At 37.1% G+C, this 23,908-nt stretch overlaps 1 protein-coding gene and 1 long non-coding RNA gene across 3 annotated transcripts in view; both read right to left on the bottom strand.

Annotated features, from left to right (window-relative positions):
• Positions 1–23,908, bottom strand: part of NKAIN2 (sodium/potassium transporting ATPase interacting 2) — a 508,528-nt gene that overhangs the window by 26,663 nt on the left and 457,957 nt on the right. The gene's annotated exons all lie outside the window — the stretch shown is intronic.
• LOC128078161 (uncharacterized) lies at positions 11,913–14,582 on the bottom strand. The gene is made up of 3 exons (XR_008205335.1): positions 14,460–14,582; positions 13,804–13,877; positions 11,913–12,333 (listed from the first exon to the last, which is right to left on the bottom strand). It is a non-coding gene; the product is annotated as an uncharacterized LOC128078161 (long non-coding RNA).

Raw genomic sequence — 23,908 nt, 5'->3', positions numbered from 1 at the left:
ATCCCAGCACAAACTCTCTGGGTGTTGCTTTGATGGAACCCAATGACTATCTCTGTAGATGGAGGCAATAATACAATGATCTCAAAATTAACAATATATATATATATTTAAATCTCTATAAACACCTTGAGAAAATCATCAGTCCTTCTGCCAAAGAAAAAATCAAGAAAAGAAACAGCTGAAAACTGTCAGCAATGTAACAGCTTCACTAAAGAGATAGCAGTGAGATTAATTATTGTTAGTGCATCTTATTCCATTATTATGGCTAGATGAGACAAGTGAAAAAATAGATCAAGCATTCCCTACCTGAGCTAGTAGAGTCCTGTTACTCTTAGCAAAACCTGAGTTTTCTGTGAGCATACTTCCAGATTTGCCCAAAGAGTCAAGTGCTGTGATCAAACTTAACCAGAATCAGCACTGATCAAAATCCTGTCTTATTTTCTCTCAGCTCTTTCACAGAGATGAATTTTTTCTTACACAGCAAATAGCATCAGATTTGGGAAAAAGCTATTATATATCATCATATGATCATCACTCTTGGTCAGTGCTCCCTCCTTTACCTCTTTTAAAGCGATATCTAGATACATGATTATTAGGAGTTGTCTTTATTAAACTGCATGCCTGAAACAAAAGAATGACAGCAAGAAAGAAACAACAATTAAAAGTAGGTAAGATCTGTCTCAGATGAGGTGATTAGAAGGCTCAAGATGAAGTCAATGACTTAAGAGTTACAGAAACAGCCCATGGAATTTACTTCACTGAATGCAAGTTCAAACTTAAGAAACACCAAATCATTACGTTTTCCTATGCAAAGTTATTACAGTATTTGCTGAGTCAGTTAATGCTGAGGCACTTGTATTTATTTTTCATTACTAAGTTTTTTTTTTTTCTGGATAATATAAACACTTTGTTTCAAGATCTCAGGGAAAAAAAAAAAAAGGCTATTTCAAGCAGTAACAACACAGAATTACATAAAGTTTAATTTTGGTTCTGGAAACTTTATATTGCCAAGCTATGTGATACCTACGTGCAATTTAATCACAGTTCTTAAGCTTACAGAAGGTTGTACACATAGAGCCTTTTTAGAAAGCTGTATTACGTATATGAATGTGAGCTGTTCTGGAAGGAATGCCTCCCATTTTATTATGTTGGCCCATGACATCAGAGGCAGATGGTGGTATGGCAGTGGAGGCTGAGTTTCCCAACCAATATTTTGTTAAATTTTGCTTCCATGTGACAGATGGCAGCAGAGGGGCAGCCTGACAAAACGATGTCTGACATGAACTTAGGTATGTACATAAATATATATACATATATACACACACACACAAGTTACGGTGTAACTGAAGAACTGAAGAATTACTACATAAAAAACTTTCAGCATATTGATTCTCAGAAAAAAACATACTCATTATCTGACAGGAAGGGTGATGCAGAGAGCTTTCTCATTACCTGTTGAACTAAGTCACAGCCATGGGCTGTGATGTTGACCCCTGAAAAAAACTCTTTCAAGCATAATTTCATCACCTGCTGTATTGGTGAGCAAACATAATTACTAGAGTTTAATATCAAACTCAAGCTATGTTATATGGGAATTGCTGGGTGGAAGTACAGTTTATTTACGCTTATGTTTACGATTTCCAGAACTCCGCTGTTCCTCCAAGTTTATCATCCATCATAAGAGGGCATTGGAGATCTGTTGGTACCAGACCAGATTCCTGAGAGGAAATGTAGATTACATTGACTTGTTGTCATTATTCCACAGAATTAATGGTCTGTGTTTTACCTGGAAATAATCATTCCTTGGTAAAGACAAGCACCTTTCTTATGTGCAGTAAAATTACTTTTTATAAAATGCCAACTCCGAATTACCAGAGCCGCCATAATAGTAGGTGGATAAGCAGGAAATTAAAATAAAAAAAAAGCCTATAATTTCTCAACCTTTGTAATGGTCAAATTATTTTTTTCCTTTCTTAGTCTGAAAGCTGTCCAATAGGTTTTTGATTTTTCTTCCCAGCAGGTACAATAAAATATGAATCATATGTACAGATACACATTGGAAAACAGAAGTATGATAAAAATGTATTTGTTTCAACCAATGTATCATAATCTTTGTTATATCAGCTGTCTAAAAGGTACTTAGCATAGTCTTTCTTTATTTCTCAGTGGAGCAGTCAATTTTCTGGAGATTTCCTTTTGAATAAGCATTTGAAGATCATTGTGAAGACCTACTAGAATGCTTTTGTTTGAAATGCTGCTGGGCGCTTGAGAGCTGTTCTGTCTTGTTCAGGGCAACTATTCCCTAAGTGTATTCCCTGGCATGTTTTTTCACCTGATGAATGGAAGAGACCACAGGGGCACTGAACATCACAGTGCTGTGGCTTGTCAGATAAGAGCTGTGCAAGCCTTTAACAACAGTGGAAAACAGGACATACTTACCTGTTTTAAAGCTGTACTACAGATACTCAGCTTGACCCAAATTTTCTGAAACTTTAGCAAGACTTTACAGTAAATCTGACCTAAAACTTTCTGCAGATCTCTCCTATTCCTTGGTATTTCAGTCTCATTATGCTTTTGATAACCACTCAGTATTTGGCATTTCTTCACAATTTCATCTCACAGCTAAAGAGAAGGATGTGCTTCTTCCTGTTTCAGACATCAAACACAACCCAAAACATAGGGGCATCCAGCTTGTTTGAAATAGAAGCAGGGATCCTTTATTGCTGACCTCTGTTAAACAACTGCAGGGCACTCTGAAGATTCAGGCTCAGGGATGAAATTTACATCCTTGCTCCCAAAGGTGAAATGCCTACCTGGGATTTGCTGGACTCCCTCAGGAAACTGAAGCAGGCATGTCTTGAGGGGCAGGAGGGAGCCACGGCAGTTTAACCTGTGCTAATCCCCAGATTACTGCTTCAAGCAGTGGTAGGGATAGGAAGCTAGGAGAAAATATCCACTAGCCTCATCCTGTAGATACTGAGTGCACCCTCAGTGCACATTGCTCAGTGCAAGCTGGAAGCATCAATAATGCATAAGTAGTAACCTGCAAACTTGATTTTTTCTTTTCTGTTCTTTGTGGAAATGTTTCCACTTTGCCTTTTCTCACTTGAGTAGGGTTAAAGATATGTTTGGTTACAAATGTTTGTTTATTCCATCCAAACAGGTTATGGGAAGTCCTGAAAACTGAAAAGTTCCTTGTTGCTTCCTCCCTCTGTGCAGCTCTACAAGCCAACTTGCCATTGCTAGAACAGAGCTCTGATTGTACAGGGGTCAACACTGAGCAGTGACTGTTGCTTGTATCAAAGTGATTTAGCCATTAGAGCTGTGTAGATTCAGGAAAGTCATCCCATTTATTTTCAAAACAAAGCCAGTCTCTATCCATTCAGCAACAGCAAAATAAGAAAACAAAGAATGAAGTTGAAATAAAAATACAAAGTAAAAGGCTTTAAAATACATCTCACCCTGGCTATTCTGTTATTAATTGGAATAGATTACTACAGCAAGAATCTGTTATGTGGGCTTTGCACTGAAGGTTTTATAGCAAGAAAACTTTTACTGGAAACATCTTTGGACCTTTTCCCCCTCGTCTTCTGGAAATTCATTGCAGTGGTTTAATCATCTGACTTTGGTATCTGACTGCCTTTCACAGCAGTAGCTTTTCTTATCATTACGTCTAACTGTGTGTCACCTTTTCCAACAGCCATAGAATTAGGATAAGAAAAATTGGTTCCTTACGCTGAAGATCTAACAAAGCCACAGACTGCTCACAGCCTACCAAATGAATGCCGAGCATTTTAAATTGAATTGAATTAGATGAAACTGTTGATTATCAATGCTACTCACTCTTTTGGGGGACAGTCAGAAAAAAATATGTGCATTTCTGATGTTTGTACAGATTGTTTAGGGGAAAATATTCTGATGGTTCAACATAACTCTGAATTCCTGATAAACAAACACAAGTGTTTCTGCTCAGTAAGAACTTGTCCCTCTTTTTTGAGACACATATATGGCAGGCAAGCCTCAATGATGTGACTGTGAACACTGGGACCTTGGATGTAGGAAACAGAAGTGTAAGGAATGAGGAAACAATAAGAAGGGCAGTAATATGTTGTGAATATGTTGCGTCTGTCAATTTCTCAAGAATGTAACCCACCATTTAAACAGCATAAAAGTTCACCAGAGATGCACGGATAATTTACTTTTGTCCATCACCATGTTAGAGCAATGCTGTCTCATAAATGGCAAAAGCCAGAACATTTTATTAGAGAGTTTTTACTGGAAAGACTGACTTTTTCCCTGATGTTATTCATTTTCCTCGTGATGAGCTTTTGTTTATTTGAAGACTCTGACAGTGGCTGTATGATCAGGAAGCTTCATGCCAACTTCAACTCTACCTTGGCTTCATGGCACTAGTCATTGCATAACACCCTAATGATGCTCTGGTCTAAGTGCTTCTGTGTTGGCCAGTGATGGCACTGTTGAGAAGGAAGAGTGATAGATGGTATGCAAAGTGCTCTGCTCAGCTGAAGCAGCTCTTCAGCAGCCTCAACAGTCAAGTTAATTATTTTAACTTACAAAAAGAAAGCCAAATACTGCATACATTGTCATTCATTGCAAATGCTCTAGATGGTGTGATCTAGATGAAAAGGTCTTTAAGTGATAAAACCTGAACAGTGATTGACTGTTAAAACACAATAATCGTCATCCAAAAGGCAAGTGGGAAATGTGGACTAGCAGCAGAGCAATAGACAGATCTCTTCGGCAGCACCATCAGCAGCACAGCAGCCAGGAAGATGGTTAAATTAGAAGGAGGCTTTGCCTGTCTGATCTCTGTAAAGCAGCTGAAGGAAGAATGAACATATCTTAACCAAATACCTCCCTCAAGCCTTATGCTCTAGCATAAGGAATTAGAGGTATCTCAATGAAAGAATAAAGCAGTCTACATAGTGGGACTCCACATCACTGCATCTACCTAGGATCTATATATTCAGCAGATGCATTGCTTAGTGCAAACATTTTGCTTTAGATGCACAATATAACAGCATTGAGTGTCAGGGGAGTTTCAAGGTCAATAATACCTCTTCCTGTGGCATCTAATGTTTAAAGTAACTGAACTCAGTTCAAGTTTCTGTGCTATTTTTCCTTCACAGCATTAGCCTACTGCAGGCTTTTTCCACCTTTGTAATCTGTAATAAAAGATATTTCAGTGCTACCTTTTCCATTCAGCAAAATCAGCTAAGCAGGCTTCAAAAAGCAAATGCTAAAGTGCTTTGTGAAACCTTCCCTGTGAAAGGAGAACCACTGGAGAGTTTAAAGAAGTATAATGCAGTACAGCACCATGCAGCCTAGACTGGTATGAAGAGAGTTGACCCTCTAGAGCCTCCAAATGGAAGGACAATTTGAATGCCTTGGCCAAAAACACCTTTTCCTTGACCGTCCTTCTTTTGAAAGGCAGGGAATCACTTTCTTGTTTATTCAGCATGAAAAATAGCAATCTCTTTGGCACAAAAGGAAATAGTTATAGTAAAGGTCTCAGTCACAGCCTAGGGAAAAGAAGACGCATGAATACATTCTGTAGTACGCATGACCAAAAAAAGGTGATCCTTTTAGCTGAAGATTCCAGTAACATCATATCACATTAAACATTTTGGGGGAATGATGAATTATAAAGAGAGAACATTCTCGGAAAGGCCGTGTCCTTAGAGTCTGTGCCTCATTGCAGAGAGTTAAGTGGATGAGTTATATCTGACAGTTTATGAACCTTGTTAATATAATGCAGTACCTGGGAGTGAGCCAGCTACAGTGATCAAGGAAGTCTAAATTAGACCTCTGCCATCGACAGACATCAGATGCCTGTTCAAAACTAAATGTTTCATCTGAATCAGTCTCTTTCCTTGTTATCCTCTAAAGCACTGATCTTCAGCTTGAAGCTCTGTTGCTCCATGTGGCTCACACCACACACCTCTTCCCTAGGTCTCAGTAAAAAACTATTTAACATACTGATGAAGAAGCTGCCCAGGTAGGAAGAACACAAGTGACAGCAGTAATTTGACATGTTAGTCTCTCACGAAAAATGGGAGTTTTGTGAGTTTTTTAACCTGTAAGTGTAAAGGCTGCAGGTCTAACACCTATTCCAAGCATAGTCACTCCGGGCCAGGGTGACCTTTGGCAACCTACTCAGCAGCAGAATGGGATGTCTCAGCCCCTGCAGGGCAAAAGGAAGGGTGAGGGAAGGTTTCTGCACCAGCAGAGCAGGACAGTCTCCATGCAGCCTGTATGCTGTCAGAGGACTGCAAGAAGTGAGAGAAAAGGCCGCAGTCCTTTTCCTTCTGCTCTGGCAGCAGCACACACTGTAGCCAACATTCTGGCACAGCATCTGTGTTCTTTCTTTGTTAATGAAAATGTTCGTTCTTTCTCCTTGGCCCCAGAAGTTCCCAACTTTGTGACACAGAGCAGCAGTGCTCCCTAACACAAAACTCAAACTAGAGCTGTGAAAATCTTTTTTTTTCCCTTCTGAGTTCTATTTACAGAATCTATATGGTGTATGCGATAAAGCCAATATCCCAATGGCACTGTAAGGTTTTGCTCATCTTTATAACTTTTGCTTTGAAATTTCTGATGAAAAACTTTAAAAGTACTACAGGTATGTACTTTATTTCATCCTTTTTAATCATTAGAGTGCTTTCTGAAGAACAACAGTGACGCCTAAGTTTCTTATATTTGATATTTTTTATATTAAAGTATTTAAGTACTCCAACTGCCTATATGTCATATATTTTATGATATCTTTATTTCTCAGATAATAGATCCCTAGTACATAGAGATTTAGTGTTACCAACTTTAACATATTCACTATATTTTTGAAAAAAGAAACACAATATTATAACATATTAAGTGTCAGACAAGAAATGATTCTTAGATGCTTTGTGCTTCTCCACCAACAGTCCAGTGTCAAAAGTGAAAAGTGTGGCCTAATTTCATCTGGTTTTATTGCCTTGGCAGAATAAACAGGAGGGAGGATACTTTAGTTGGCAAGACATAAAAGAACATTGTCAAGTTGATAGCTAGAGATTACAACATTATTGAACTGTATTTATTTCTGAAACCATCCTTCATTAAAGTGTATGCAAAACAAGGTGACTTACTGTAATGCTGTAAAACGATGGAAAATACAACAATAATAGCAGAGAAGCAAAGTCCTGGGCTGCAGCAAGTGAGGATATGCTCAAATACATAGGAAACATAAGGAAAAAATCTGTTTTCCCTTGGAAGACCTCAGGTAGGTAGGAAATTCAAAATACCCTTCCTTCCACTGCTAATCCTTACATGGTGTCTGGGAGGGCATGGACACTGGCTACATCCCTTCTTGTCACTCAAGAGCTCCCCTGAATTGGCCCAGTCTTCCCACCAGGTGCTCCACCACTGCTTCAAGGGTGACTTAGCATTTCCACTACACTTATCAACACGTGCACTTGGTATCTTCATCATTTCTTGTGCCATTGTGTATGTCACATCTGAAGCACTGCGGGCCCTGTTTTTCTGCATAACTTGTGAAGTTAGCAAACAACAAAAACAAACAAACAAACAAAAAAAAACCCACAAAAATCAACCAACCAATTAAAACAAAAATATTACTATAGGAATGTGAAATGTAATATATCCAATAAAGTATCATTCTTAAATTCCTTGGAAATACAAGATAAACTTGGAAATATCTCTCTGTTAAGAGGTGGGAAGACAGAATCTGACAAAAAAGCTGTTAATTTGTGTGGAAGAGCCTCGCTTTGAGCTACAGAACATTACATTCCAGCTACTTTCCATTCCACAATGATAGAGATGACAACTGAAGCAAATATATACATTTCCTGCTGTTATGAATCACTGTGAAAAGTCATTACTCCCATAGTCCATTTACAAAAACCTAGTGATGTTTTTTTTTTTACCAAATCCTGCTATTTGATTTATAAAGTAAATTTAAAAATTTGTTCTATGTCTATATCTACACAAGTGAAAATAAATTAAATGGGACAGACAAATGTTTTTCTAAAGTAAACCTGACTTAGAAGCCCCCCTTTAAAATTGACCAAGGGATTTTGGAGCTTATTAATGACCATTAGACAGAGAAATATGTGAATTAGTCTTGACAGATTTTAGATCTTTTGTCAAACTCCAACTTTTATAAATACTGCATACACATTTCAGTTTAAACTAGGCACCAATTTTAGCCTACCTATAAAAGAGAATGCAAAGTGACAGCTGTATTTTATCCACACAAACTCAAGAAACTTTCAATTAAATCATAAAATTCTTGATAATTCCTACTAATCAGATAGGTGAATAGACCCTCGAATTCTTCACCACAGAGGTAAACAATTGCTTCTTAATAGCTCCATTCTATTATGCTTTATTATTTTGTTAAATGTCATGCACATCATAGGTAAGGTTACTGTAATATCTGAAGCTATGCATTACTGTGTTGTTTGATCTAAGAATCAAAATAAAATGCCTTATCTTTGTGAGGGCTCTTGTTACAGACAAATTCTAGACACAGTATTAGTGGATAATAAGTCATAAATCTGAAAATAATGCAAATGTGCAGCAGGTGTTATATATTAGATATGCAAGTCCAGTGGATGGGCAGAGACACAGCAGAATAAATTTGCAGTTAGAGGAAAAGCAAATTGAGTCTGAAAAAAACATATTATGGCAAGACAAATGAAGAGCATTTAGAGTATCCAAACATTTAGCAAACGGGGTCTGGAGTGACAGCAGGTCTTGTTATAGATAAAATGTACCTTTTGCAAAGTTTGATATATGGATGCACTACCCAAATAAAGTAGATTCTTTGCTTGAATGTCTACAAACCAGAGTTGACACTGGTCCAGTGAGAATGTCTGTATTTGCAAAAAGTCTGAAACAGATCAGATACATTAATAATACTGAATAAATAGGTTAAAACTAAAAATGAACAAGTAAACAGACTCCAAACCCAGAATTTGCTAGAGCAAAAACATCGTATTTTCAGAGGTGCTACAGGTTGTGTCTAAATGACCAGTTTGACTAAGCTCCTGTCATCTTGAGGTCTTGGTTCATTCTCTTAAATGGCTGAGGCTTTGGATGAAGAAGCACAGGTTTTCATTCACATTTTCAGGGGCTTGCTGTTCCTCTGCAATTAAAACAGCAAATTTGTAGATGCAGGTGGCTGCTTCTGTTCCCAGAAAGACTGAACGTTAATGAATTTCTTATGAAAAGTCTGCAAAATTGCCACCAAGTGCATAATTCCATGCAAGGAGTTTAATATGTGCCTGATGAGAGGATGCTTGCCTGTGAATTTCACAATAATGTTCAGCATGCAGTAATTTAGCCATGAAGGAAGACCTTAAGACTGGGCAGCAAACATATGTGAAGTTTCAATCGTATTCAGACATGTTAATTGGATGACGTATGAAGATACCTATTTTATGTGGCGGATGGCATTCAGCACAAAGCTTTCTTTGGATCCTTGAATTCCTCAACCTGATCATTTGGTCAAGCCATTTCATTCAATCTCAAAATAGAAAATCCCATTCATCTTATGATCTGAATTTGACAGTCATCCTAACAATCCCGTGCTTTTTTGGAGACAACCTTACAAGTTCCTTTTAGCTTTATTTTTAGGTCATTATATTTCTGTACCAAACACAGTAGTCCTTATGATGGTATATTTTTGTCTTTGTTCTTACTCTGATTTACTTGACCTTGAGGTCTTATTGAGTCCAGTATCAATGAAGACAACCTTATTGTTCTTGCTGCTGACTCAGTCAGGCACAGTGTTTCAGTATTGAGTTTCTTCCCTGATAACAGCTTAGGATCCACATCCGCAACTTTCAAATGCATAATTTCCCTGTCTGACTTCTTCACAAGTTTTATTTGCCAAATAGCTTCCAGAAATTTTCATCTCCAGAATCATGAAAATAATTAACGACAATTATAATTCTCTTCCTTCTTCTCCATGAATATGAAATATGTTCACAAAGTTTCTCCAAGTATCTCTTGAGTGAACAATTCTTCCCACCCACTTTAGGCATCTAAATTATCTAAATCAGATTGGTATGAATCTCTCTAGAATTGTCTGTATTTTCTCTTAGATAAGGAAAAAGATCCTTTTTGTTTAGCTTAGACTAGATACTAAGTTTCAGATAACTGAAGTTTAGTGATTTGAGGTGAATCTTTCTCTAGAACAAAGTGAGAAGGCTAAGAGAAAGTTCAAAAAACGACTGGAAGACTGGAGAATATAAGCAGCTCGCAAATCTGGAGGAGATTAAGCAGGTTGCCTAAGCAAAAGAGAATAACTTCATCACAAAACATAAAAACAGGGAGTAAACTTGCAAATGACAGGACACTGCAGTCTATTAGATAAATGTAAACTTCTGGACTAGAAACTAAAATTTAGGCAAGGAAGAAGCTAAGTTTAAATAAGGATTTTGGTGAACTTTCTACTGTGTGACATTTTAAAATTAAGATTACATGCATTTTTAATTTTATTTCAGACAGTAATTAATTCAGAGGGCCTCTATGGCCTGTAGGAGGTCAGACTAGGTAATTATGCATTTTTTTATGGCTTCAAGATTTGTGACTCTAAGATGGTGCATATGTTGATATGCAACATTTTTATTAAATAGTAGTGTTTGTGAAAGAAATTAATTCTACAAATGGAGAAAATAAGCACTTTGCTTTAGTGGAAGAATCACAGAGAATCTTCCAGCAATAGTACAGTATTTACAATTAGTATCTAGCTCACTCTGGTACAGTGGAGTACAATTTCAACTGTACTATGATTTCTTTCACTATTTTCTTCACGAGCAAATTACCTTCAATTTGCATATGCAGTATTAAGTAGTATAGTATCACACCATTATTACTACACCTAATTCACTAGACATGTAATTTGCATTGCTATTTATATAAGTGCTAAATTAAATCCAGAGAATCCCAGGAGAGAAGTAACCAGCTTACTCCAGATCTCAGTTTAATATTTAACACACAAAGATGAAGGAAGAAGGCACATCTCAAAAGTTTCAAACATTATATCAGGAATTGCATCTCCAGAAAAAAAAAAAAAAGCCAAAGTATACCTTTGAAACAAAATATATAGGATTTTTAGAATGCAAAGAGCATTTGGGAATAGGGTAAAAGCAAGAAAAGAGAACAAGGGAACATGTCACGTGCCACCTTGACTCTTTCTTTCATTTCTTCCTTTTCTTTTAATTTTTAGTTTTTTTAAGGAGCATAATGTTTCTGACTACTCTATTCTGCAGAATGTTGTGAAGTCATATGAAATGTGCAGAGAGACAAAATTTCAAAATAAGCATTGTACTGCTGGCAGGAGGTTGCCTGAGGCAAACACAGCTCATGTCTGCAGATCACCACCCAGCCTTGAATCCAGTCACTTGCTTTTATGAAATGATCAGGTGTAGGCACTGAAGGCTGTGAGAACACTGAGGCTGCACACCACAGGTAGGGAGTATCAGCACGTAGCCTTCATGGAACATATTAAAAGAAGTGAACTATAGAGATAGCAATGACAGGAAATTGTACAGTGACATAAATCAAAGGTCTTATGGAATAGGGCCACACTAATGAAGCAGAGGCACTGTGCTGCCTAAAGAACTGGAAATACTTTATCTTCATAAAACAGAGTACATTCATAGGACTCGGGTAATTAATGATGCAGGGAGAGGTACTCTGGCTAGGTCTATTCTGCTAAAACAGAAGAGGCCTAGGGCCAATCTGTGGTTTCAAGGTCAAATTGTGTAGACTGCCTATTGCCCATGTTGCTTGGGCACATCTCCAGAGCAGGAATAGTGTGAAGACTGCAACACTTCACTGAGCCTCCTATGAACCCTGTCCACTGGGTTTTACTGCTTCCAAGGCATTGATGTCTTCTCTGCTCATTTTTTTTTACAGTTCAAAGTGTCTGAAATAACAAGGGCTGTGTCACAGCCCAGCAGAGTGAATCTTTCTCTTCTAGTACACTGTTGCTGTACCACAAGAAGGCTATGCCACATCATACTCATCTAATTTTTTCCTCACAGCGAAGGTAGCAAGGCAGAGAAGAGACAGTAGAAAAGAATTTCGTTTGACATTGATGTCTGCATAGAGACATTTCCTTGATTTTGTTTTTAACTCTGAAAACTGCTCCTGGACATAAAACTCAGAAATGCGTTGTGCTTCTTGAATAGGGCCTGAGGGTGTACACGAGGGTAGGAAATATCTGGGTACAACACTGGGAACCTCTGTAAGCCTGAGGCAGATAAACACGGACTCATCCATCCTACTTTTTGGGAAAGTTCTCTGAGAAGAATGATATGATAAAATGTTAACACTATATCAGTTGTACACATACTATAGTATGTAGTGTGAAAATGCTTGTGGAAGTGCTACAAAATATAAGTAATGTAATTTATCAGCACCCTGTGCTTGAATTTCACACTGGCCCTCTCTTATTATGAAGATAGAAGTACCCTCTGAGGATGTTCCTTTTTAGGACTTTCCTCACCTATGATTCAAAGAGTTGCCACCATACTCAAAACACATGGGTAGAATGATTATTATTCTGCAAATCCCCAAACTTAAAGTACTGTTTACTTCCTCCAGACAACCTTGGTGAGATAAAAGGCCTACTTAATATTAGCAAAATTAGTACAAATATTTGCTCCTCAACTGGGATCAGTTGGACAGATGAAGAGCTGTTTCCCTTATCATTTTTTCTACTGACCATGTTTGAGGTCTGCCTTTCATCTCTAGGAGAATGCACTCTTTCTTTTAGTTGTAGGATAGCATTCATCTAGTTCTGTGAGTTGTTCATTTATTTGTATGGTGCATAAAGCAGTTTGCGCTCCGTATTAACCCTACTATGTCCTTGGTTTCTTTCTTCCAGAAATTATAAAACCACTCCCTTCTGGTAACCCTCCCCCTCTTTCCCACCTGCCTTTAAATTGGGGTAAAAACTGGCAGAAGTACTTGCTAGTTTTGTTCTGTTTAAAAGTTCTTCCACATATGATGTGCATCTGTGAGTGCACACATACAAGTGAGACAGAACCTGATACAAAGGGACAGGCTGTACTTGTTGCTCCATTCTTCCTTTTCTTACAGTTTATAATTTCTACCTACAGGAAATATATTTTCCTCTTTAGACTAACCACAGTGAAAAAGATTTTATGGGAAATACAGTCTGACAGCATTTGGTCATCACTCTTTAAAGGCTCTGATTTCATGGTACAACATTACTGAAAATTAATGTCACCTAAGGTTTATGTCCAGCTGTAATTTAATATCTATTTAAATAAATACTAAAACACATAGTCAAAGAAAACTCAGTATAGACACTTGCATCAAGAAGAATGCTTCCTGCTGTTCCTTCTTAATCTTTCTGACCTCACTATAAAAGGAAGAAAAAAAATAAAAAAGATGAGACATAAGTATTTTTTGTCACTGAAGGAGTATACTAGTAGAAATCAGAACATGCATTAACACAGCAAATTCTTGATCGACTTTGGAATTTAGATTAACTGCAATAAAATCCACCTAGTAGAATCTGATCTGCACATAGCATTATTTATCAATTTCTCCATCAGAATTGATAGACCTGAATTATCATTCCCAGTACATCTTAGAACCAAACAAAATAAGGAATTTGAATGATTTTTCTCTCCTCTATGTAAACCAAAGTATTTATGAGGCTACAGAGTATGTTAGGTAACATTACTTTTCCCTTTTCCTGTGAACTATATATACTAAGTACAGCAAGATGAAGTGGCTTACCAGTTCACTGAGTCACCCTATTCCGAATGGAATTTAGGACCACAAGCTCCAATCCTGGTTTAGAGACTGAATTTCTGTTTAATTTCAGGTAGAAATAAAATTTACCTCCCAGGAAACATTTAATTAATCAAACCAGGAGGAAAAGAAACTCTTCTAAGAAGAAACTCATAGCTTAAACAAATACTTTAGCAGATGAATGAATCCATTACTTGGCCAAGCACTTTCTACACAGACCCCCAAATTTGCAGCAGCTTTTTCTAATTCAGGTTTAAGTTTCCAGCACCAATCATTACCAATATTTTTATTAGCTTGCACACCATTCCCTTGATAACATCACATAGCTAAGGCCTCTGTCATCACAGTCCCTACACACTCTGCATTATCTCTGTTCTATAACCAGCATTTCCAGGAGAAAGGAGAAACAAAAAAAACTAAGTCACTTTTCTGTTTTTTTTTTTTTTTTTTTTCCCAGCCCCATTCTTCCCACATTCTGATGCTATTTCCTGATAAATCTTATAACCTATGGGAATATCTGCTTCATTTCTGCTCTTAAAGGCATCATATTAAGTCTATGCACTAAAATGAACATATTCAGTAAACGCTTGGCTTATTTTTAAAACACCTACGCAGCAGCCTGAACACAATTTTTCTTTCACCTTGTCTCAAGGCATCACAGGCTTTTTCCTAGCAGTCTTTCGCATTTGGGTTTCTTCCTCATTTTGTGCTAAGCTGTTGTTTGATAAGGTTCAGCTGGGGAAATTCATTCCTCCCAGGACCCAGTCAGATTTTTACATCAATTAAGCTAATTGACAGAAGGTTTAACACATTTCTTAATTATGACTGCAAATCCATTCTTGGAAAAAACCCCAAAGCACAGGAGAGGAAAAAAAAAAAAAAAAAAAAAAGGAAGGAAAAAAAAAGAGAGAAACAAACCTCTTTATAGTAAAATAATGTTGGAAACATTTTTAAGTTAAAATTCTAGGAAAATGTTTACTAATGAATTTCTAACTCACTATGGCTGAAAGTGCTCTCAGTAGGAAAATCTGTGCCACATCAATATGACTACCTTAGGTATGATTGCTAAAAAACAAATAATCAGGGAGTAGGAGAGAGTAAAGGCATATATTATGCCAGGTAACTAATAACCAACTATCAAACTAATACATATAAAGTAGTTTGATATATAGGTATCATATAAACTTTCTATTATCAGTTTTTCAGTTTCTCTGTCATTCAGCCTTTGTTTCCCTGTGCTCTCTGTAATGCTGTGTTAAGGCAACAGAAAAGACAGTTCAATACTCTTTAAAATAACGTGTAGTCATGAAATATGTAAAGAAGAGAAATATTTCCCTAAGGGAGATATTTAACCTCAGTCTTTGCTAGTGTTTCTGAACACCTGGTCACCCTACTTGATAAACATGCTAGCGGTGCTGGGTATTTTGAACGTCTGACAAAAACAAACAGGTTAGTGAATATGAGCCCTTAGGGAGAAAATGTTTAAAGCAGTACAAAGGAACTATATACATAAATCCATTGGACATATTTTCCATGTAGTGTAATGTAGTACATTAGAAATCAACACTCTATTACTTAACATTTCTCCAGGGGAGTTGGAATCAGTGTTAAAGTGCAGCAATGCTTTAAAATAAATGTAGTATGTTACAATTTTTGTGTGATGAGTGAATACCAGGGAAGAAGGCCATGACATTTTTAAGTGCATATGGTGGTCTCAATTCAATTGTCAAAATGCCGTTTCTCTTTCTAGCTACACTCTGACACCATGGTCTCATCTCTTTAGCATGTGTTGCATGCTCTATATATTCACTGTTGACAACTTTTCTCCATGATCTCCCTTAAAGATGTCATGGGAAGCACTTCTTTCCTTTCAAGCTCTTCATTTTGAATACTGAGGAAGAAGAATTTTTTTCCTTCAGAAATAAACCCCAAGTAATTTAGGGTACAATATGACTTTTCAGTTGTTCCTCTTGGGTCTTCTATTTGACTGTGAGTTTACTAGTCTCGAGGAGGGAAGAAACAGGTGACGTTGAGCTTTGCTCCCTGTTAGCTGCTGATGCTTTAGGGGTTGCCAGGATGGCATACAGCAAGAGAGGGACCCTGGGCTTTGCATAATGTGTTGTGTTGGCTTTGCTGTAACTACTACATAACTACTGTGTTGGCTTTGCTGTAGACTCATTCAGTGCAACTGCATCTGCAGGAGTAACAGCTCCTCTTTTAATATCCAGTAGAAATTACTTCTCCCTGTGATGACAGGTAAACTCCCTCATGCAGAGCATGCTGAATGACAGCACAGTCCTTTCACAACTCTTCCATGTATTGGTTTCAGTCCAGATATTTGTTTTCTTATCCCTTAGCAGTTCTAAAATTTCTGTTCCTCAGTACATGTTGTCTTCAGCAGAAAGGCATTATTTTCTCCTTGACCAGGTACATTAACTTTTGGAGACTGACAAGAAGGAAGGAAAGAGTAGCAGTTCTGTTCTTTGTGCAACTGAAAATACTTTTCTTTCTGTTTCATTTAATGCAAGGCAGCACTGAGGCCAAAGAGGAGTATGGGAAGGAAGGGGCAGTGCTACAAATTGAATTATGCTTCATTCATTTTCATCTATTGGCTTGATCTTCCCTTTTCCTGTAGTGCTACTTCTATATCTTCAACTCACATAACATTATATTCAAAGAATGAGTACAGGCACAATACACAGTCTGTCTTGATTGTGGTCTCTATTGATCCCCCATCATCCTGGCTCCTCAGGAAAGGTGAATTACGGGAGACAGAAGCAGGACAGAAACAGGTTTACTGTGATTATCCTCCATGTGTCTTTACTCCACTACTTCCCAGGTCCCAGTGCTGACTGACTTGGATATAATACTCTGAGTCTGAGAGTGATGTGTGTATATGAAAACCACCAGTAGGAGCCAGGAGAAGGTTCCTAGTGTAGTAGTAGTGTGAGTATGGGGCCAACCTAAGAAAAAGACAGGTTATCACTGTGCTAAACACTTCTCATGAGGTTATGTAATATTTTTGCTGTGATGAACACATACATTTCCTTCTTTGTTGTCAGGTGAGCATATATATGCATCATTGCTTCATGGATCTGGTCCACCTCTCAAACTTGTCATCCTTTTTCAAGGAACACTTGGAATTGGAACTCCAATATTTGGAAAGTGTGAGGAGTACATCTACTGTCTTGTACAACCTCAGGTTAGTCAGCTCTACCTATACTGTTTCAGATGTTTTGCTGGAAGATGGTTAGAAAGTCTTAAAAACCTCTCCTGATTATAATTTGTTTGCCCTACTTTATCCACACTCTGCTTCTGTATTTAGCAAAGAAGCACTGTGCTTCTTCTATATAGACTGCTTTAAAATTAATGCTTCCTATTTATTTCCAAGGAAACTACAAGACAAAGACACAAAGATCACAGTAGCACTTTTTGATAGAGCAAATTATCAGCTACAAAACATTATTCTTTGACAAGGTCACCACCATTAGCTCTTCATTTTCACCAGCTATGAACGAGAGCCTGCATGCTATGCTTGTAAAAATATGCACCACTGAAAGTGATTCACTGTTGTCAGCATTGCTGAAATGCACTACCCACCATCTCACTGTGATCACATCCACTGCATGCTCTCCATCAACATCCAGCAAGTGTTGATGAATGTCAATGGGTGCCATTTTTTTTTCCATGTGGAGGATTTAAATTCCATGTCTTTGTTTTATATGCATTTCCATGTCAGATACCATTTTGTCAGACTGACCCTGTATGGCAACAAATGTAATGATATTGATGGGAAGGTTCAATCTCTACTGGCATACCACCAACATCTTTCTCTGATGTTTTGAGCCAACACAATAAAATAGGACACATTACTTCCAGAGCAGCCCTCATATATCTTTCTCACTGCAATTTAAACAGAAGAACTACAGTAATAATTAAAAAAGTCTGAAAAGTTTATTCACTAACCTTTCCAGTGTTCACTTCTGAAACATGAATTTTCTAAGCAAGTGGGACAGGGGAGTCCTGGGTTCTAGTCCTGGTCTGAAGAAAACTGCTGTGATGGGCACTGGGTGCAATCTTGGACTCTAGTTGGGTTCAGGCTCACAACGTGTGGTTGAGACATAGCTACCTTCATGCTCACTGCAGTCTTCTTACATTCACCTTTACTAAGCACTGAAATTGTGAAGTCAGAAAAAAGCACACCAACATTCTTTATTTCCAGTGTCAGTTTTCAGCCTGTACATTTGCTCCTCAGCAATATAGCTCTCAGAAAGTATAGAATAGGCACTATGGGGTCATTAGATGGTGAAAACCAGGTTTCACAGTTAGGTATCAGCTGCAGTTAACTGTAAAATCACAACTGTAAAATCAGAGGCTTAAGGTGTAGAGTCTAAATACAGATATCAAATTGCTCAATGGCAGAAAAACTGATACTTCTGAGCAAAATAAAATCATTAGATGGTAATGGAAGTCCACCAGAATAAACTCAGAATGCAGGCTCTGGCCACTCATAGGGTTAGATATTAGTTGAGCAAAGGCAGGAAATAGTTAATCATACTGTCTAGCTAAGGGCATCTAACCTACATGCTGAATCACACCAGAACCTTTTCTACAATGTCTCTACAGGCATTTTACATTCCGGATGTAACACTTTTTGGAAGCTTAATAGAAAACATTACGATCTATGCTTTGAATGGATCAAGTTTATAAGCTGCTCTAAGATTAAAGGCACAGCAAAAGACTGACTGTCCATCTGAGTGTCTCTATGACTGTGCTCCAATGTCACTTCTGTAAACCTAGCAGAAAGATCAGTGACAATTCAGCTTTATGTTATGTTTATTATTTCTGTGTAATGGTTTTTTAGTGCTAAAATGATCTTATGAGCTTTCATCAATGGATGCTGTCACTGTTCCAGTAAAAATAGCAAAAATTTCTAGCTATGTTAGAAAGATTAGTGGAGCATAGCACCATTTTCATTCTTATGGTTTGTGTGTGAAGTCCAATGAATTTGTTTCAGTTAATTATTTTCTAAGAATATTTTATATTATTTTTCAAAGTCAGTCCTTTGATTTTAGCAATAAATGAAATTATGAACAAAACAAAATCTTTTCCTTTCCTTTCTCTTGGCTTTGAAAATTCATGCAGTGCTGAATGTGCTGCATCAAACTTAATCTTGAGCTATTCTCTTAAATTGTCTTTCTGTAGACTGTGAGAATCTCGGGACAAACCTCTGACTTTGTTTTATTGAAAGTTCTACAGCACATTGCAGCTACTTCCAAATACTGGTAATTGTTAATGTATCTGAAAATAAAGCAATATTTGTATACTTGTGTTGGATTTGGCAAAATTACTATTCAAGGACTAATAAAAGAGTTCATTCAAAACTGTTTTTCAGCACAGTTGTAGTTTGAATTTGCAACTGACATTTCTTATCCAGGCAGACATAATTTGTTTGCAAACAGCAATAATGTTCTTCATTCACACACTTTCATATCAGAGTGATATGAAGATCTTAGTGCTTTTTCACCCCTTCATTTTTTATTTCAATTTCCAATCATATATATCTTTTTCTTTCAAATAGTCCTTATTTTTTTCAATTACATCAATAGTTACCCAGTGACTATGACCTTTTACTGTTTTCACTTAATGCCTGATAAGCAGATAAAGATGAAAATGTTGAAAAACTGAGTATGAAGACACAAATTCATAATGGAGGAGCTGAAAATGTTAAGATGTGTAACGGGTAGTGATATTCTACAGTTTTCTCTATGGTAATGAATTAAGCTTAAGTATCACTTTGAACTTAAGATTTTAGGAAGGCATTCTATGCTTTTCTGTCCCTGCTATATGGAATGTCTTTACCTAATTTCCACCATTATAAAACAGCTATCACTAGTGTGTTAATATGATTACATGATTTGCTTCTTTGTTCAACACCTGTTTATGATCTGTTACCACAGACTAAAATTTCCACTCTAAAGTTCAACTGAGAAAGGGTTGTGAGCATCTTCAGACCTTTTGCATGGAGTGATAAAAATAATAATTTATCAGCGTCATTCATATTCGTTTCTCTTTGAGACTTTCTAACACACTGAAAAAAGAGGAAAGAAATCTGGCAGTGATTTTTCTCAGTGTTGTATTAGCAACCTGTAAACGAAAACTTGTGTTAGGTACTACAACTAACAGCCTACTAGAAAAAGTGAGAAAATAAATACTTTGTGCTGTGCCAAGCACCATATCTGAAAGCAAAAGGACTATGACATAGTCAGTGATGCCAATCAAACTTGAATGCAATTATTTTTCAGTTTGCATGTGATTTTATTTGTGAATTAATGAAAACCAAATGCAAATCCAAAAAGACAGGAATAATTAATAGTGTCTCACAAAACTGTTGGACTTTTATTGTAAATGGACTATTCATCTCAGAAAAAAATCTTCAGAAACTACATACAGTCCAAATTAAGCCACGAAGCTAGATGTGGGACCAGGTAAATATTCCTTGTGTTTTTCAGTCATCACAAGAGAAGTCTCTATGCACACTCAAGGAAAATTTGAGTAGAAAAATTCCAATTATTTGTGACTTACGCTAGAGGCCAATTATCTGGGAACATGTGCAATTGAAGTACATACTGATTCTATCTTATAGTCTAGAAAATGAAAAATACAGATGTTCCAGGGGGATACTTTGCTCAAAGATCAAAAGAACTACTTCTTTAACCCCAGTCCAGCTACAGAAGCAAAGGGAAATGCAATATTTTATGTTCATGTGTTTCTAAAAAATTTTTCTTATACAAGAATAACTGAATGTGAGCCAGCAGTGTGCCCAGGTGGCCAAGAGGGCCAACGGCATCCTATCCTGCATTAAAAATAGTGTGGCCAGCAGGAGCAGGGAGGTAATCATCCCCCCTATACTCAGCACTGGTGAGGCCACACCTTGGGAACTGCATTCAGTTTTGGGTACCTCACTACAAGAAAGACATTGAGGCCCTGGAGCGTGTCCAGAGAAGGGCAACGAAACTGGTGAGGGGTCTGGAGCATGAGTTTTATGAGTCTTATGAGGAGCTGGGATTCTTTAGTCTGGAGAAGAGGAGGCTCAGAGGAGACCTCATTGCACTCTACAACTTATTGAAGGGAAGTTGTGAGGAGGGGTTTGGCCTCTTCTCCCAGGCAACAAACAGGACCCAAGGAAATGGAAGCAAGTTGTACCAGAGGAGTTTTAGGTTAGACATAAGAAAGAATTTTTTCTCTCAGAAAGTGGTCAGACACTGGAATGGCTGCCCAGTAAGGTGGTGGAGTCGCTGTCCCTGGCAGAGTTCAAGAGGTGTCTGGATGAGGAGCTTCGAGATATGGTTTAGTGCTGGTGGTAGCAGTGGTAATGGGAGGGTGGTTGGACTAGACAATCTTGAAGGTCATTTCCAACCTTGTGATTCTGTGATTCTAAGATGTCAGCTTTCTACATAGAAAGCTAAGAGTAATTGTAAGTAAAATCTCTCTTTTTTTTGGAGATGAGGAGGAATTGAAGAACCTCCGGAAGATGGCTCTTAAAGAATTTCCAGATAATTTAGGTTTTTTTCTGTGTTGGAAGGTAACAAATCCTATAAGGACACATAAAAATTTCCCTGTATTTTTTTTTGTGTTGTGCGTGAAATGAGAGCAATTAACAATGCTTTACTAGCAACTGGAACAGGAACATAATCATATTTGTCTTTAACATTACTGAAAGTTGGTATATTTACAGAGCCTGTTAGCAACCATTTCTTTCTTTGAAATGAGAGCAGACTTTGACAATGGTCAATTTACCATATTATTTATCTGTAATTCAAAATACAGTCCTCCTAAAAAAGTCTAACATTCTGAGACTAAACTTCCCAGGTTTAGATAATCATTTTTTATCTAGGGTGCAAAAAGCAGTCTCTCCACCCTGCTTTGCCAATGGTCCTGGTTTATTGGCACAGTGAAAAGAGTCTCTATAGTCTCTATAGACTTTGATGTTTTAAATATAGTGCTATCCACTAGCTGCAAGTCGTGCAGTTGGATATGCAGGTAACAACAATCTATACCAATCCTCCTACTAGCTGTGTGCCTGGTGTCCTTTGCAGTCATAAGATTTTTTTTTTTTAGGATTCTTTGCTTTGCCTTCCTAACTTATAGAAAAGCAATAACTCACAAGGATGACAGCTGTTTTCTAGTCTTGCAGATGCCTTTCAGAGTAGGTGCAATCCAGGAAGAACCCCTTATACTACTGAATGTGACAAGTCATAATATTCTAGTTCGCTCTGTGGATAATTAATCAACAGTGGAAAGACAAAAGCAAGGGAGAAAAATCAGAGCAGGATTTCTTTTAAAAGCTGAATAAAACCTTATAAACATTGCCAGCTCATACTTTGCCACCATGTGGTACATGTCTCATTAAATGGGAAAAACAGAAATGACATGCATTAAAATACCTCTGGCAAATTGAAAGTAGCATCACACAGAAATCACACCAGTGAATGCAGATTTTAAAAGAAAAAGCAAATTGGCTCATTTGACACTTGCAATTTTGTGTATGTCTCATCAGTACAAAAAAGGAATGGTGAACAAGATCAAGAATGCAAGTAAATATGATATTATTGGAGCTTTGCATTTATGGTCTATTATAGCACTGCCAGAATCCCCTTGTGAATTCACATTCTTGTAATTCAAATTATTTACCTATCATTTAAGACTTTCTGTAATTTGTACTGCCATGTGCTGTTGCCTATTATGCCACTATGATACCACAGGGATTTGATCAGTGGCTGAGATACTTTAACTCAATTAAGTATACTTGACAAACTGTGCGACATTCAAAGTTTCACAGAATTATTTTTAGCAGTGACAAGATGACACATTATTGTCTCTTGACTGCTAACCTAGATTGGATGAAATTGGCTGATAGAGAAGGCTATCTTGGCTGATACGTGTACATGACAGTAACTGAGAATGCATCATGCTATTAAGCTCCAACACTTGCTTTACTGCTGTTATAAATGTTAGCTCCAAAGTAAGATAAAAAATTTTCACAGCAGGGCTCCTACTCACACATCTTTGGAAGTTAAGGCCCATCTTTCTAGCAGTGTAGATATTGTGAAATTTGTGCAGAGCTGAGAATCTGAGTTTCTTCTCAAAAGATCTCATCAAGCTGGTTATAGTGGCCATTCAAGCAGGAATTGAGGTCTATCTATCTTGTAGTCCTTAAAAATACAAATTTGCATTACTTCTACAGAGATTTCATTTAGCTGTTTGGTGTACAACACATTTTGCAAGACTGCTATTTATTTTGTAACTCATATTTCAGATCTGGTTCAGTGGACAAGACCAGTTTTCTGGCCTTTCACCTTATACTCGTATTTGCAATGACATGCTTATGAGTGTCTGAGTGTTCTATTATTCAAAAAACAAACAAGGTTTGTATTTGAATAATATTTTCTACATATTTTCTAAGTAGAAGAGCTTTAAAAAAGAGTAGTCAATAAAGCCTCACAAACACTTACTATGGAGGTAAATCTTCTAAACAACAATTTAGCTGTGATGAGCACAATTATCTTTACCATGAACTTTATCAGTTCAACCATTAACTCTTGGATGGTCAGCAATGGAACTAAGAACGGTAATAAGACAAAGCTTGTAAATCAATGTCTAGTGGAAGCAAATCTAAGAGAAGATTATGTATAAGCATAATCTATATCTTTTATAACTCTCCATGGTATTTGGGTTACTGCCTTTTTTAAAGTTTGTATTTTCAGATGTCTTTCCTACAATTATCTCTGTATTTGTTAATGGTAGAAACGAATATCTTCATTTAATTTTCAAGAATGTCTAACTTTCTTTACATGTGATCACATAAATACTATATTTTAATAATTCTTTTACTCTCAACTTTCTTTGTTCTTGCCTTTTTCATCTTTTCATTCTCCAGAGGAAAACAGGATAGCAGCAGCATTTCGAAAAGGGAACACATTTGAAATGTCCCTCCATGGAATTTACTAATACCTACACAGATATAACGTTGATAGCTGTTCCATCCACAGTCTGACATTAGTTATTTCCAAGTGGAAATTTGGTTGGA

The sequence above is a fragment of the Tympanuchus pallidicinctus genome, unplaced genomic scaffold (genome assembly GCF_026119805.1).
Source record: "Tympanuchus pallidicinctus isolate F22 unplaced genomic scaffold, pur_lepc_1.0 scaffold1, whole genome shotgun sequence".
NCBI lineage: Eukaryota > Metazoa > Chordata > Aves > Galliformes > Phasianidae > Tympanuchus > Tympanuchus pallidicinctus.
Note: the sequence above shows the minus strand (reverse complement) of the source record. Positions and strands in the feature narration are given on the sequence as shown.